The sequence below is a fragment of the Malaclemys terrapin genome, chromosome 20 (genome assembly GCF_027887155.1).
Source record: "Malaclemys terrapin pileata isolate rMalTer1 chromosome 20, rMalTer1.hap1, whole genome shotgun sequence".
Taxonomy (NCBI): Eukaryota; Metazoa; Chordata; order Testudines; family Emydidae; genus Malaclemys; species Malaclemys terrapin.
In genome coordinates this window covers 18,077,306-18,093,033 of record NC_071524.1, presented here as the reverse complement: position 1 = coordinate 18,093,033, position 15,728 = coordinate 18,077,306, and the positions used below count along the sequence as shown (strand labels likewise).

Genomic DNA, 15,728 nt, shown 5'->3' with positions numbered 1-15,728 from the left:
GTACCCAATGGAGGATAACCCCTCCCCTGCTTGCCCCACGTACCCAATGGGGGTTAACCCCTCCCCCGCTCGCCCCACGAAAAAAATGGGGGATAACCCCTCCCCCGCTTTCCCCACGTAGCCAATGGGGGTTAACCCCTCCCCCACTTGTTCCAGGTAATCACTGGGGGTTAACCCCTCCTCCAATCTCCCCATATACCCAATGGGGATGCCCACCCTGCGCTGTGGGGGGGGAGACTCAATGGGGTACGTGGCCCTTTAAGGCCTGAGAGGGGCGGGGCCATCTCCCTCCTGTCGGGCAGCTCCCTCTAGCGGTGGGAGGCGCTGGGGGGGGGGCGGAGCTGGTCCCTCCCTCAGGCCCCGCCCACTCCCCGTCCGGCCCCGCCCACGCGGCGTGTGAGAGCCCCTCCCCCGCAGTGTCCTCGCGCCCGGCCGGCCGGCTCAGGTCCCGGGTGTCCGCGCGCCGCTGCCGCTGCCGCTGCCCACTCCCATTGGCCCCTGGCCGCGCGCCGCTGCTGACCGGTGAGTGCCCGCGCGCCGCGGCCGTTGGGCTTCGCCGCCCCGCGGGGCCGGCGGCTGAGGGAGGGGGCGCTGCCCCGGGCGGGGGGGGCCGTGTGTCCATCGCGGGGGGGGGCTCCCCTCACCGCCCCCCGCCCCGGGCGCTGCTCCGAGCCGCTTCCTGAGCCCCCCGCGGGCAGCTGCGGAGCGGCGCGGGGGCTGCTGGGAGCTGTAGTCCTCGGACGCTCGGGCGGCCGTGGCGCAAAGCGGGGCTGGACGGCCGAGCGGACTACAGCTCCCAGCAGCCCCCGCGCGGCCAGGCGGCTGCCCCGCGGGAGGGGGTCGTGCGGGAGGGGGGGGGCTCTGGCTGCCCCGGGCGGGAGTGGGGGCGGCGGGGGCTTCGGCTGCCCACGGCTGTGGGGGGCTATGGCTCCCCTGGGCGGGGACCCATCAGGCGGGGGGGTCATTGCACACTGCTTGAGGAGCCTTTGGGGGGGCCTGGGGCGGGGGGGGCTCCTGTGCTGCGTGGGGGTGGGGGTGGGGGGGGTGTCATTGCACACTGCTTGAGGAGCCTTGGGGGGCGGGGCGGCTCCTGTGCTGCGTGGGAGTGTGGGGGGGTCATTGCACACTGCTTGAGGAGCCTTTGGGGGGGCCTGGGGTGGGGGGGGCTCCTGTGCTGCGTGGGAGTGGGGGGGTCATTGCACACTGCTTGAGGAGCCTTTGGGGGGGGGCCTGGGGCATGCAGCTCACGTCCCTGGGTTGCAGATGGGGAGCTGAGCACAGGGCAGCGCAGCGTTTGCCCAAGTCACACTGACAGAGCCTGTGGCCCAGCAGGGAGCTGCCCTGGGTCTCCCAGGCAGCCCCCTCCTCGCTGGACCCTGCTGAGCTGGCGGGTTCGGGTTTGCGGGGGCTGGGGCACGGGACCGTTTCAAAGGTGGCCGGAGTAAAGCAATGAGACTGTCCAGTTTGGGACATAGCCCTCCCCATCTCTCCAGCTACAGGGTTTGCCCAATTCATTAGTAGCCTCTGCAGGAGTCCTTGGACCTAACTCAGAATTGTGGAGACAATTGACTATTCAGCTAGTGGGGATGTTGCCTGTGAAAATACAGAGTTACGTCTTTGGTGGTTTGTGCTTTTTAAACTCGGTGCTGATGTCCGAGGGGAATGACTTAAAAAGCTGCTGGAGAAAGACTGGGGTGCACAATGCTATGCCTTGCACGATGCAAATCTAAATGCAAATGGTAGTTGTACTCCTGTGTTGTGGAGAGGTGTGTTACTGGCATGCAGATTGGGGAGGCAGACACACAGATGGTTAGCCGTGGTATAGACTTCCTAGGAGTTGGCTCTGCTTCCAGGCAATGGCAAGTTATCTGAATTAACTTCTCCCCTGAAATTAAAGTGCTTTCCTATTTCACATCAGTTTTGCCTGAGCCTTGCTGTGTACAGCACAGGTTAAACTTAGCTTGAAAGAGCTGGTGGTAGCTTAACCCTGTGATGTGAGTAACACTGAATGGCTCAGATACGTCAGTGGGGTATAATATAAGTGGACCAAAGTACCATGAATGTATTTCACATTAGCAAGTGCTTTATTCAGCCCTGTCTGAATGAGGGTGCATATTAGATGCTCACCTTCCAGATGACGTTAGAGTTTCATCTCCTGACTTTCTGGGGATGGGGGGTGTAACTGGTCTCGCTAGACATTCTTTTAAAAATAGCCCTGCCTGTGCAATTGAAATCCTTTTCCACGTGTGACAGGAATCAAAGGACCAGTGTTGTAAGAGGAGCTGAATCAGCGAAAGGGAAGCAGAACAGACAAAATGACATTAAATAGGAAGATGTTAAACTTGCTAGCTTTGCCTGGAGGTATTGGCTCCATTATACTGTATAAGTAACAGCTGCAATATGAATAAAAGCGGGGAGGGGGATCAGACAGCATAATCCAGCAGCAGGATTTACGGTATTAGGGGCAGGGGGCTGTCAGATGCAGGCTTAATATCACCCTTTTGTTTTTACAGACATGTCCATGCCCTCCAGACTCTCACATGGGGGAGTTAAGTGGCTCTCCCAGTGCTATCTATGAGAGCTCGTAGCTGGGGATTAAATGAGATCTGAAGGTAGCCTGCAGTTCCAAGGAACTGCCCTGATAGAGTGCTGCTTGCAGCCATGCAAGGCAGAGGTCCTGAAAGACGTTCACGTGTTTATGGAAACTATATAGATCAAAGAGTACCAGAGATGAAATTGCTGTCCAGTCTTTATAGATTTGAAGTAGGAAGCAGCATGACCAGTAAGTGTCCTCATGATCGGGCCCCTACTTTGCAACTTCTTGCAGCAGAAATCAAAGCTTGTACATGTGTTGTCAGCTTCGTATGTCAGGATCTGAACTGGCTTCCATTGATATCAATAGAAATACTCTCACTGCATCAAGATATGATTCTTTATGCCTAAGTAATACAAAGTTTCTCAGTTTCTGCAAACAGAATTTATAGCAGAAGCCATCCCTCCCCTAAGAGGAACATCAGATGGTGGATTTCACTTCCTTTGTTTTGGAAACTTTCAATCTGACCCATCCTGATACTCAAACACCTGTGTGGTTCTTTTAAAGCTTCCCAGAGTAGTAGTGAAGGTTTCAGAAGTGCAGGTACAGTGGAGTCGCATCATAGACGCATTTAACTTACGCGATTTTAAATATATGCACCTGGCAAAACAAAAAAGAGAAAAATAACAATTTAAATACTGTACCTTTAGTGCGGGCGATTCCGCCCGCCATTCCACTCAATGAGCGTTTGACTATACACGATTTTCGCCTTACGCGCTGACTTCAGAACCTAACCCCCGTGAAAGATGCGACTCCCCTGTAATGCTAGAAAGGCAGCAGTGTTGTTTTCCCAGAAAATGATTGTTCAGATCTACACATGAAAATAAAAGGGCTATAGAGGATAGCCAGGAACTGGAATTATGTCTTGCATTTTGGAGTTGCAAAATGGGGAGCACTCTGTTCTCCAACTGATGGCTGGTAGATTTACATATGCAATTCTTATTAACATTAATGGGAACAGCTGTAAATCAATGTCTCATTTATTCATTGTACTATCAAAGGTAAAGAAAGGTGTCCTATCAAATCAGATCGTCCTCCAAATTACCTTTAAAAAAAATCAGCTTTCAGAAAAATCCAGAGACCAATGGAAGTGTTATACATTTTAAAAAATCTTCCCAATGCTTCCACCAGTTGTTTTCCAACAAACATCCCTTCCCCGGAAGTGTTTGCAGACCAAACACTGCAGCCCAGAGCGCTTCAAAGTGAAACCTGCATCTTTGTTTTCTATTGTCCAAAGCAATCAGTAAATAGAATTTAATCTTTGTATTCTAGTAATCTAGAGCAGTGGGAGCAATTTAGGTAGGAAAGTGTGTCCCTTTCAGTGAAAAATGGCTGCCTCTAAGGATTTATTCTGGGGTAACATAAAACCACTTGATGAAAACAGTTTCTGGAAATACATTCTCCTTGCATGCAGTCACACTTCCACTAACAAAGGTATCTTTACACTGAACTTGGCTCTAGTGGAAAAGTGCCCAGCTCACGAGTGGATCGTCTCTCTCCATAGAACAGGTACCACCATGTAGGCAAAGCCAAGCTGATGTTTTGAACCGTGCTGCTCTCATGCTAGCATGCTTGTGCCTCATTCTGGCTGGAAGAGCCATCCGTTGGGATGAAAGTGCAAATCATATTGGTGTGCTGAGTCTGACAAGCATTGCACGGTGGTTTTGGTGACATGACACAAACCTGCTAGGAATTGGTTAGGACTTCCCCCAACTCGTTTCGCACAGCCATCGGATGATGAATGACTTCTGGTTGTTAATTCTGCTTGGCTGGATCTGAATCAGTGACCTGGAGACTGTGGGGTGGTGCTCAACAGCCTGTTTTGGTAATGAGCTAATTGCTTTAATATTACACTTTTGGAAAGGGCTATATGTACTTCCTTAAATGTTAGATTCCTGCAGAACGTGAGCGTACTGCTGGAGTCTAAATGTCCCCTGGTGAATCCGGCTGAGCTGAAATGATAATGGTCCAGCTGGTGCCATACTCCGCGCAGTGTTCTGGAGGAATCTGACCTGCGGCAGCTAATGTGCTGGGGCACTGTTTGTTTAGTCCTGACAGGGTTCACACTTGTCTCCCAGTTTTGAACATTGGGCTGATACTTGTTTTCACACATGCCATTCAGCCCCACTGCCTTATCCCCTTTCTCTGCAGGGCTCTGTTTCAACAGGCTGCATCAGAAACCCTTCCAGAGGTGCACTGTTGTGGGGCAGACTTGGTTTCAATTCCGTAACAACACTTGCCTCATCCACTGACCTATTTGTGCAGGCCCCACAAGAATCCCGACACTGAGCACGGCTGTTTACTAACTAATATTGTTACAGATGGTGGTGGCTGAGAATGTGCTGAGGGGTTTTGTTCTTGGCAAGGAAAAAGGCTCCTATCTTTGTTACAGTTCTACGAAAGGGGAAAACCTGAGCCATTTGAATGAATTCTGCCTCTGTATTACTGAAATGCTGATGGAAGTGGGTTGTCACTCTGCTGTCAGTTCTACGCCTGCAGCCCCCGTTGACTTCATGGGTGTGTGGAGGATCCTTTACTCTGGCAGCATAGACGTTACCGTTAGTCTATACTTTCCACTAGTCTTAATTGTTTCTGTGCCTTGATCAGTGTCCTGGTGTGCGAGGCACAGGACACACACCCAGGCCTGCTCTACACCCACAGTTTGAACTGGTAGAGCTATTTTGGTTGGGGAGGGGCTTTCGTTACCAATGTAGTTACACGGATTCATCCCACAGTGTGGGTGAAGTTCTAGCTGGATAAAGGTACCTTACGCTGCTATATCTTATTCCCCTTCCCGTCAGAGAATAAACTATTCTGGTATAAGCACTTTTGTATGGCTAGAACTGCGTCCATGGGTGTAGTTTGATTTCTCTGTTGTGTGTGTGTGGGGGAGAAATCTGGCGTTGTCTCTGCGATGTATCCAGTTTGGGGGGGCAATGCCCCCCACAGCTCCTGTCAGCCTAGTTAATCCACCTCTCTGATAGGTGGTCGCTGTGCCGGTGGGAGAAGCTCTCTCGTTGACTTAGCACTGTCTACACGAGTGGTTATGTTGGCATAACTATGTCACTCGGGGCAGGTTTTTCATGCCCTTCTGTCTCTGTGCCTCAGGGTATGGCTACACTGCAAGAATACCCTGAGGCGGCGAGTCTCAGAGCCTGGGTCAAGTGCCTGGGGCTTGCCGGGCTTGTGCTGTGGGGCTGAAAATAGCAGTGTAAACATTCGTGCTCCGGCTGGAGCCCGTGCTCAGCAACAACACCCTTCCCGAGCCCGGCCTCCAGCTTGGGTGGGAATGTCTACACTGCTATCTTTAGCCTTCCTGAGCAAGCCTGAGTCAGTTGACCTGGTTCTGAGACTGGCTGCTATAGGGTGTTTGTTGTTGTGTGGTTTTTTGCGCTGTAGATGTACACTCAGTTTTCCTGCCTTTTGCATGGGGAGCAGGACCCACTTTGGGCAGTTGTTGGGAGGCCAAACTCTTTCTGTATGCAGTGCTTTGGTGTCCTTGGATGGGGTTACTTAACCATTCCCGAACACTCTGATATTTCCAGCGCCCCGTTTAATGTTGTTACACTAAAACTAACTGGCCCGTATCTTTTCCCATTGCCATGAACTTATGTTTTGTTTTTATTTTTCTTTGAATGCAGAGTTCCCTCAAGTTTTGACCCAGCAGACAATGGCACTCCTGTAACTATTGTACATTCATTTAGTGAGCGTTTCAGGAGACCCCTTTTGTCAGCTGTCTGACGCAGTAAAACTCCCATCAGCTGAAAGAGGAGTGTGAATAGCTTCTTACCGAGTGTAAGCTGTATTTAGAAATTCCTGCTCTTTGCTGGAGATCACAGGCTGCCAGAACCTTGCCAATTACAGTGCTACAGGGGAAAACCGGGGTGTGTAGGTTTGTATGGAGCCAATTCCACTGAAGGAGGTGCATTCCAAGCACTTCGGACTTGGACCCTTGGTAATGCGGAGGTGAAAGGCTCTCTCCGCTGGCTTCTCTAGCTTAGTTTCCAGGCCGTGCTGTTACCACGTGCGATACCCCAGCACACCTACCAGGAAAAAGCCATTGTTGCCTTTTAAGCTCTTCTCTGAAATTTTCTGCCTGTTCAGACTTTCAGACGCTGATCCCTGCCGAATAGTCACAACCTCAACGGGAACGGTTATTTGGGGTTACCGCCAGGATTATAATCCATCACTTGACACTGTTCCTTTGGAAATAGCTGCCTTTGGACACCTGTTTTTGGGGGTCTCTGTGTTCTGTTGATTGGAATTGGTAACAGACATACTGTACATGGCTCACCCAGAGAGCCCACATGTTAACAAATGCCCTGTTGAGGCTGGTGCTGCGCTGCCTGGGGAGCAAAACCCCTTTTCTCATGTACTTGGGAGCTTATAGCTTGTCGTTCCTTTGAAGGGGTTTTCAGACTGACTCTGTCATACAGGCTGCTTTCTAAGCTAAAATATAAAAATGAAACTTTGTGAGGAAGCTGCTGTTCAAACAACTGCTGTTTTCCTGAGTGTACCTATTGCACAATAAGAATGTGTTAGGATAATGGATCAGCTAGTCTTATCAGCCTCCAACACCCCATACCTGCTATATCAACAGAAGTCGCAGTATATTTATAGAGTGGCTTGGTATACAGGAGGTGAAGTCTCAAATGTGATTGGTCCCTGCTCTGAAGAGCTTGCTTTCTGCAAGCGCAGGATGCGTGACAGGCAGTGCTGTCTAGTAGGCAGGGCACTGGGAGTCAGGAGACCTGGGTTCTATTCCCAGCTCTGCTAACTGATCCATGGGGTGCCCTTGGGCATGGCCCTTAACCACACTGAGTCTCAGCTCTCCATCTGTAAAATGAGGATGACAGTTCTTTCTTTCTTTGACTTGTCTGTTTAGACTGTAAGCTCTCTGAGCAGGGACTCTCTCTTACCTTGTATACACATGATGCCTAGCATAATGGGGCCTGATCCCAGCTGGGGCCTGTAGGTAGTACTTTAATACAAATAATAAGAGATTGGAACAAGCTCCCACTCACTTGTATGTGTGCCTGTTCCGTTCATCCACTGCTGCCTTGTATGCCTCTGCGACCAGATTGGCAATTCCATCAGCATTGCCTTGTCACGTGGAGAGCACCTCAGGACTGAGGGGTATGAGGAAGCTGTAATAAACATAACCTTAAATCAACAAAACCTTGCACTTCATCCTTCACTAGCCCCATTGTGCGCTGCAGCTCCCGCTGTTTGCTGAGCCAGAGACTCGACTCTCCTTGCTTTCTTGAAATTCCTGCGATACCTCGATGAAACAGCTCTGCCTGCACTCTGCCTTCCATGGCGTTCGGTTTAATGTAGACCAATGAGGTTGGTCGAGAGTCTTTTTTCCTACGTGTATGTGTTGTGTGTGGGGGAGGAAGTGGGTATCAGCCTCTCTCTCTCTCTCTCTCAATTGGTATTCTGTTAGTGGAAGTACACTCGGGAGTGTAGGCATTAGCAGGCAGCCCACGGCTCAGAGTTCGCTGACAATTTAATAGGCAATATTTCTTATCCTGGAGATGGACAGATTTTAATTAAATGGCGAACTAGAGGAACAAGGTTATTTAATAGCAGACATTTCCTCATCTGCTTCTGTCTTCTGACATCATCAGTTGACTCCAATAAGAAAAAAAATATCTCGGGGAAGGTTTCCCCCGGCTTTAACAAGGCGAGGTCAGTGTGCCCCCTCACTCCTCCCAAACTGCATGGCTGATGGGCCTAACTCCCGCTGAACTTCATATTTCTAAAATACTTGCTCTAGCTCACCTTCAACATATGGGTGGGTAGAAAGACTCCGGGAGTGTAGGTCTCTGGCCTGGGTTATGCAGGAGGCCGGGGTAGGTGGTCAGAATGGTCCCTTTTGGCTTTGAAAATCTATAGAACTCGGGCTAAAGCCTATTGGGCATCTAGATGAGTTGCTGCATTTCCTCCTTCAGCGCCCAGAGCTGCTGTTCAAGGAATCTTAAAATTACAGTAATTGGATATTCCAGCTGAGGTGCCTCCAGAATTGGACAAGTCGGAATCTGCCCACAGTTACCAACCAGTTGATATATGTTGTTGTTAATTTCGTTTGACACCCAGCATGAATGCTGCGTTATCTCCAATTACACCGTCTCCATCAGATAAATAGGTGGAGGTCTAGTTTTCTAATCCCAGGCTCAGTTTGGAGAATAAATGTGAATGAATAGCATCTGGGCTCTGTCGTGCCTCTCTGCTGAGTGGGTGCGATGTCCTTTCCCAGTGTTCTTGTGACGGGCCTGAATTATCGCTTTCTTCCATATTGCAGCTCTGATGTTTAACCATCTGTTTGATGTATTTTCTTTTATAATAAGAAAATTAATGGCATCCTGATTGCTCAGCAATGGGGATTATTTGGCCTTAACCAACCCTAATTAATCACAAAATCGTGAACCTTTTAGTTTAATTACCTTGCTAATTCTCTGTTTGGAGGCTGCAGTGTTAGCTGTTGACTGTGGTTTTTATTCTGGGTTGGCTTTTACCTGCATCTGACTTTTTCCAGCTGGTGCGCCTCCCCCCTCCCCTCCCCACTTGTCTGTATGCAAAGCTCAGGTCAGACTCCAGGCAACAGTATTCCTACCCAGAAAAATTAAAGGCATATAAAAGAGCTTTGTCAGGCAAATTTCCTCCTTGGCATGTCTGGTCTGCACTGCCCCAGGTACTCCAGCTCTGGGTGAACCCAGGACACGGTTGAGCTGGCGAGGGATGGAATGGGAGCTCTACTGCAGACAAAAGAGGACTGGGATTCAGGCCACCTGAGTTCTTAGTCTCGTCACTCCCCCTTTAAAATGAGGCTAGAACCATGTTAGAGTCGGTTGTGTAGCTTCATTGAGAAGCACTTTGAGATTCAAGGATGAAAAGTCTTTATGTTCCTATAAAGTCTTTACAATAGTGTTTAATGCAGGAGTAAATCTGGGCCTTTTAAATCTGACAGGCACATCTAACTTCCTTGGATTTAGCAGTTCCAAAAGTTCCTATAAGAAACTGCCCCTTGGTGCTTCATGGATATTATAATAATCTTTACGATCAACTGCGAATTTGCTGTTTTTATGGACTCTGAAGTATAGTTATAAGCATCCACCCCATCTGCTGGGTGCCCATCCCATGAATAAAATACCCCAGAATACCAAAAGACCCGAAGGACTCTGGTCGCTGAGCTTCGGTACCAGCTAAGGAGCCGCTTCAAGCTGCATCTGTATCGGGAACTGCGGTACTGTCAGCGGGGCTCCTAGTGCTGGCACTGACCTCGATACCTACATCTGCTGTGCCTCTCGCTCTGGTGCTGGCTGTCACAGGGATTAGCTTTTCTCGCCAGTGCACCCTCTTCTGGTGGTGCCTTGCTGCCGTCACTTCTGCTCTGGGACCCACGTCACTCCCAGGACCTCTTCAGTGACACAGCCCTCCAGCCATGTTATGCTCTGGGTTCCCCGCTTCCGGGGGCTCTGCAATATCTGTCCAGCTACTTCCCCAGTGGTGACTTGGGAGGGGGGGACCCGGGCCCACCCACGACTCCGGATCCCGGCTCAGGGACCCTGTAAATGGCCGCCACTTGCGGCATCCCCTCAGACTCCTCTGTAGATCTCCCTGGGCCACTTTCCCGCAGCCCCAGCACTCTCTTTGCCCTTGTCTCAGGGCCTCAGCCTGCAGATCTCTGCAGCCTGCCCGGAGCTGCCTTTAGCTCCCTGGGTCTCTGCCTGCAGCACTGCTCTGTCCAGGGAGCTTGCTGCCTTCAGTCTACAAGACAACCCGTCCTCCTCAGGCTCCAGGGAGTGACTGACTGAAACTGCTCTGCAGCCCTTCTTATACGGGCTGGCCCAGCCCTGATTGGCTGCTCCTTGCAGCCCCTCTCTGATTGGCTACCTCCCGGGCAGCCTCCCAAGGGCTCTATTAACCCCCGAGAGCCTAGTGTGGGACAGGCGTCCCATCACACAGGCCATTCGTAGTAACGACCTTCTTGGTACCGAGTGCCTTCAAGGTGTTGGTGCTTCCTGAGTGGCCGCTACTAACATCTACAGTGAGGGTTTGTCCTTTGATAGCAGCTGCTGGCCGGACACGGGTGCTGAGTGGGTCTGAGGCACAGATAAGGGAGTTCCCTATAACACATCCAGCCACTCCTACAGAAACTCAAAGATAACGTCTTCCACTCCACTTCTGAGGGTAGCAGGAGAGCTGCTCCTGGATACTGTCCCGGATCCCATTCTGCTCATAGCTCCATGTCATCTGAGAGGGGTTCGAGGTCCTTTTACGCTTGCAGGCAAAGGGTGTTGAGAGAGACAATCCCTTTAGTACCCCACAGTGGCCCCCTGCTCCTGTCTCCTAGAGCTGTCAACCCTGGCCAGATTGGATCTTGTATACCTGGCGTTATACCTGACAGAGACCCTCCTCCATGGCTCCTTCTAGAGTAGCTCCAATAAGATCCCGTAGGGTGCAGCACTGTCTTCTGCCCCAAAGGCCTTGCGCCAAGTCTGAGCAACTGCCACCGTCCGCTGGCAGAACTCATTCCAGCTGCTCTCTCTCCTTCATGGCCCAGTGAAGTCGTGTCTCCTGCTACTCCATCCCCTTCTGACAAATAGAAAACTCTTCAAGGCTTGCCTTGAAGGCTGGCAGATGCTGTGGAAATCCCACAAGCTTCTAGATAATCTCCACTCCTTGATGCCAGAGAGGTTGGCAATGCCAATCAATAAGCTTCTGCTGGCCAAGCGCATCACCTGTGGCAAATGCCAGCATCAGCTCCTTGAACATTCAGGAAAGCCGACAAGTGGTATCAGGTGCCTTCAGCTAGTTTTGAATGTTTTTACACATGGTCAGTGCTTGGTTCGCTGGTTGCAACAGCTACACAAGTAGGATCTAGAGCAGGGGTTGGCAACCTTTCAGAAGTGCTGTGCTAACTCTTCATTTATTCACTCTAATTTAAGGTTTCGCGTGCCAGTCATACATTTTAACAAAGACGGTCTCTATAATATATAACTAAACTATTGTTGTATGTAAAGTAAATAAGGTTTTTAAAATGTTTAAGAAGCTTCATTTAAAATTAAATTAAAATGCAGAGCCCCCCGGACCGGTGGCCAGGACCCAAGCAGTATGAATGCCACTGAAAATCAGCTCGCGTGCCGCCTTTGGCATGCGTGCCATAGGTTGCCTACCCCGATCTAGACAACGGGGAGCCAAGCCTACGGAGAAAGAACTGAAATGTCTGGACTTGTTCGGGAGAAAGGATTACACCTGCCAGACTCCAGCTCAGAATTGCCAGCTACCAGGCATTATTGTCTAGGTATGACTATCTTCACTGGCATAAGGTGAGCGAGTTTGCGAACAAGCGCCATCAGGAATCTAGAGATGAGCATAAATGCCTAGGAGCAGTTAGTGGCACGAATGTCCCTCCAGGCAGCGACTGATGCCTCTGATCTCATTGGAAGATCTGTGGCAACTTCTGTTGTAATGAGAGAGGTCACCTTGACTGCAATCTTTGGGACTCCCTGGGGAGGTGCAGAGCACAACTGGTGGTGCTAACCTTTCAGCAATAAAATGGAAGAGGTGGTGTGTTCCTTGAAGGATTCCTGGGCCTCTCAGTTCTCTAGGTATTTAGACCCCACAGCCTAGAAGAAGACTGGGTAGACAGCAGACACGTTCTAGGCAGGTTCCTCAAAAGCTGTTGGAATTTCATAGAAACAGCAGTTTCGTAAACGAAGCCCCTCAGCTTCTTCCTTGCCAATTGGACAGTGTGGTTGAGGACCACATGACTCACTTCTGAACCCCCCCTTTTCTACCTCATTTGGAGACTGATTGTTTTATTGTCTGGGCCACTGGGTGCTGGAAATCATTGAGGTGGGACAACTCTCTTCCTTGTCCTCCTGCAAGGCCCCTGTTGCAACAGGAAGTGGACTCGCTTCTGTCTCTTGGGGTGACAGAAGAGTTTCTGCCTCCATTCAGGGGTAAGGGTTTTTAGTCTCATTTTCTAATTCCCCAGAAAAAAAGGAAGAGGGGTGCCCAGTTCTTCCTTCCTTCATCTGAGAGCCAGGGCTTCCCCCACTCCTGGAGCAGTTCTGATACTCTGTGTTTTGTTTCAGTGGCAAGTATGTCATGGCAGGCCCACCATACCTTGTCTTCCATAGGACAAAGTTACCATACAAGCCCATCCAATATTTTTACCTAATGGGATCTTTGACTTCCATCTAAAAGAGATGGAACATTTACCAGTGTTCTTCCGTAAACCACACACCAGTCAAGGGGAGTCAGGCTTCAGACCTTAGGTGCACTCCGGGCTCTCTCCTTTTACTTGGTAGAATCAAACGATTCAAGGCCTCTGCTAGATTGTTTATTGCTTTGCGGACAAGGAAAGGAGTCGAGCTTTTCATTCCCAAGGCTTTCCAAATGGGCCACTGACTGACTGCACTAAACTGGTATCAGCTAGCGTGTCTAGACCACCAGGCAGGCCCACAACTCATTCAGCTAGCGCCCAGGCAACATCCGTGTGGCCATCTCTGAAGTTTGTAGGGCAGCCACCCGGGGATCGGTACACACACTTTCGAAATACTTTTCCCTCACAGAGGCCTCTAGGTCTGATGTCTGTGCAGAACTGCCTTCCGATCACTGTCTGATTTGCCTGTGTGCCCACCTCATACCTGTCAGGTTACTGTTTGAGTCACTAAGAGTGGACCCACCTTCCTTCCCTGCTACTGTGGCCTCTGATAACACCTGGATTCTCTGTTGGCGAAGAAACTGAGAGGCGATTGGGCCTGCTTCACCCTTTGTACTCAGGGAGGGGGGGTACGAGGGTGGTGTAGGTGCAGCCCCATTCCGGTCATGAGCGCCGGGTTCACATGCAGCGAGAGTGGCCTACGAATAGAAACACTGCTTGAAGAGTCATGCTTTTGGTAAGGTTAGTAATCAGTCTTTAGGGCTAAAAACCAGCACCTTTCATTCCACGTGGAAGCTTATTGGAAGCCAATGCCTGTCTCGGAGCACTTGTCTAATGTGGTCCCGATGTGCAGCTCTGTGCAGCATTCTGCCCCAGGTGTGGTAGCTGCATGGCGCCAGGTAGAACGTTACAGCAGTCCGATCTCTTGCTCGGATTCGGAATGTCCATCAGCACTGAGTGAATTTCTCTCAGCCCCCAGAATAACCCTCCTCTTCCAGGCACAGACCTCCCACTGCCATCCGCCTCCTTGTGGGTCCCTTTTAGTGCAGACCTGCCGAAATAAGAATTCCCCGTGTCAAAAATGTGAGGTGCTTCCTCTTCGGTACGATGATCGTAGCAATGGAACGTACAGCTGCTGGGTCCCACTAGACGACGATTAACCCAAACTCCTACTGCAGTCGCCTCGTGCTTATTCTTCCTCGCTTTGTCAAGTAATGGGGAATTAGAGGCAAGAGATCTATTTTGAAATGCTTGGCCTTTATGCCAAAGCTGCGTAGAGGAGCCACTGAGCTAGCAAAGGTTGCAGGAGGAAACACAGAGTGAGGCAGAAAATCAAACTGTGTAATAGGCTGTCTCCCCATGGGCTTCCATCTCCTGACAATGCAGATAATTTTCATTCTGTAATTTGTCTCGCGAGCCAGCCAGTTAGAGGCACCCTCCTTCAGAAAAAATATCCATGGTGCTTTTGTAAATGCTTTAGACTGGACTCTAAGTTTCAGTGAGTGTTTGCTAGCAAAGGTAGCAAATGGTGTAGCTCTTTAACTCTTGATCCCGCAACCTACTCTGCCTTTGGTTGGGTTGCTAAAGACACCTGCTGAGTAAGCAATCGGACAGTCTGGTTCCTTTGTGCCCCATCTCACCATTCCCCTGGGTAAGACTATGGGGGGACTCCCATTACTTTGAAAAGCATATGGCGCACGTTTAAGGGTAGCGTGTGCTTTAATCACGTTATGTGCTGTGGTGCAGGAGAGGGCAGCAGACAAGGTAACTGGTGACTCACTCCCCATGCCGGCATGATGCAGTGATTAAAGCGTTGGACTGGAGTCAGGCACCTCGGTTCTGGTTCTGGCTCTGCCGCTGATGTGTGAACAGTGTTCGTCTTCCCATTGCATGATCCCTCTTCCTTTCTAAAGCTTCTGGTGGGACCTTTCTTTCTCACTGAGACTTTTGGGGCTTTGCTAAGGAAATCTACTATGCGCACACAGCAAACATCCTATTCTGTTCATAGCATCCACTTAACATTTGCTGGCCTTCGTTGTTCATTGCATATTGTTCTTATTCTTGCTTAAATTAAAACAGGTGTTGCCGTTGGCCTTTTCCTTTCCCAGTTGCTCTCGTGACAAACTAAGCCTGACTCACATGTGTCCGGGTGTTAGATTTGTAAACTGGTCTCCAGAGAGGCTGTGTGTGTGTGTGAGAGAGAGAATACGTTGCATAGGTTTGTCTTTTGTATAAGGATATGTAATGGATTTGAAGTAACCTTTATGCAGGGCATGAGCTGTAGCCTGCAAATGGGGGAAGCCATGAATGAACTGGGAATCTCTTCCACTTTTGGAGTGGGATGAAATGTGGTGGTCTAGATTGGTCTTCTGATTTCGTCTTTGGGAGGAGAGGACCAAGGAATTGACAAGGTTTAGGACGGCCCATTTGACTCAGCCTGTCTTGTAGCACAGCAGCATTTGATGCTTTGCAGCGCCATTAGCACAGTTCTCCTGCTAGGCAATCTGCAGGCTGGCAGACTCTCCTCAGAGCAGTCCGGAGCTGGCTGGGTGTGACTCAGAGGAGTCTAAGAAGGCTTCTTTTAGAAATAGCCAGCCACTGCATTGTCGCATTGATGGCAGAAGTGTCTTTCTGGTCAGTGACTGGACTAGACTGTTAGAGAGCTTGGCTGCTACTTAGGGACTTGAGGCAACAGCTGATAGTTTTGTGATATTCTATCTTGAATGAAAATGGGGTAGTGGTTTCTGAAAACCATGGAGAAATTATTTGTATTCCGATGGCTGATTGGGGCCATGTTGTGCTGGGGCTGCACAGACCCAGACTAAGAGACAGTCCCTGCCCCAGGAGCGTGCAATCTAAATAGCAGAGTGGCATTGGGAGAAAGTAAGGGTCATTACCCCCATTTTACAGAAGGGAAACTGAGGCCTAGAGAGAAGCAGTTACTTACCCAGGGTGACACAG

The 15,728-nt window shown here is 50.2% G+C and overlaps 1 protein-coding gene across 3 annotated transcripts in view; it reads left to right on the top strand.

Annotated features, from left to right (window-relative positions):
* The first annotated feature begins 468 nt into the window (after window positions 1-468).
* Window positions 469-15,728, top strand: part of SIPA1L3 (signal induced proliferation associated 1 like 3) — a 100,343-nt gene continuing 85,083 nt past the window's right edge. For 2 of the 3 annotated variants that reach the window (XM_054009672.1, XM_054009673.1), the window contains exon 1: window positions 469-522. The gene's annotated coding sequence lies outside the window, so the exon portion shown is untranslated. Of the gene's footprint in view, window positions 523-7,921; window positions 7,940-15,728 lie in introns of those variants that run through there. The other variant, XM_054009675.1, reaches the window with a different exon arrangement.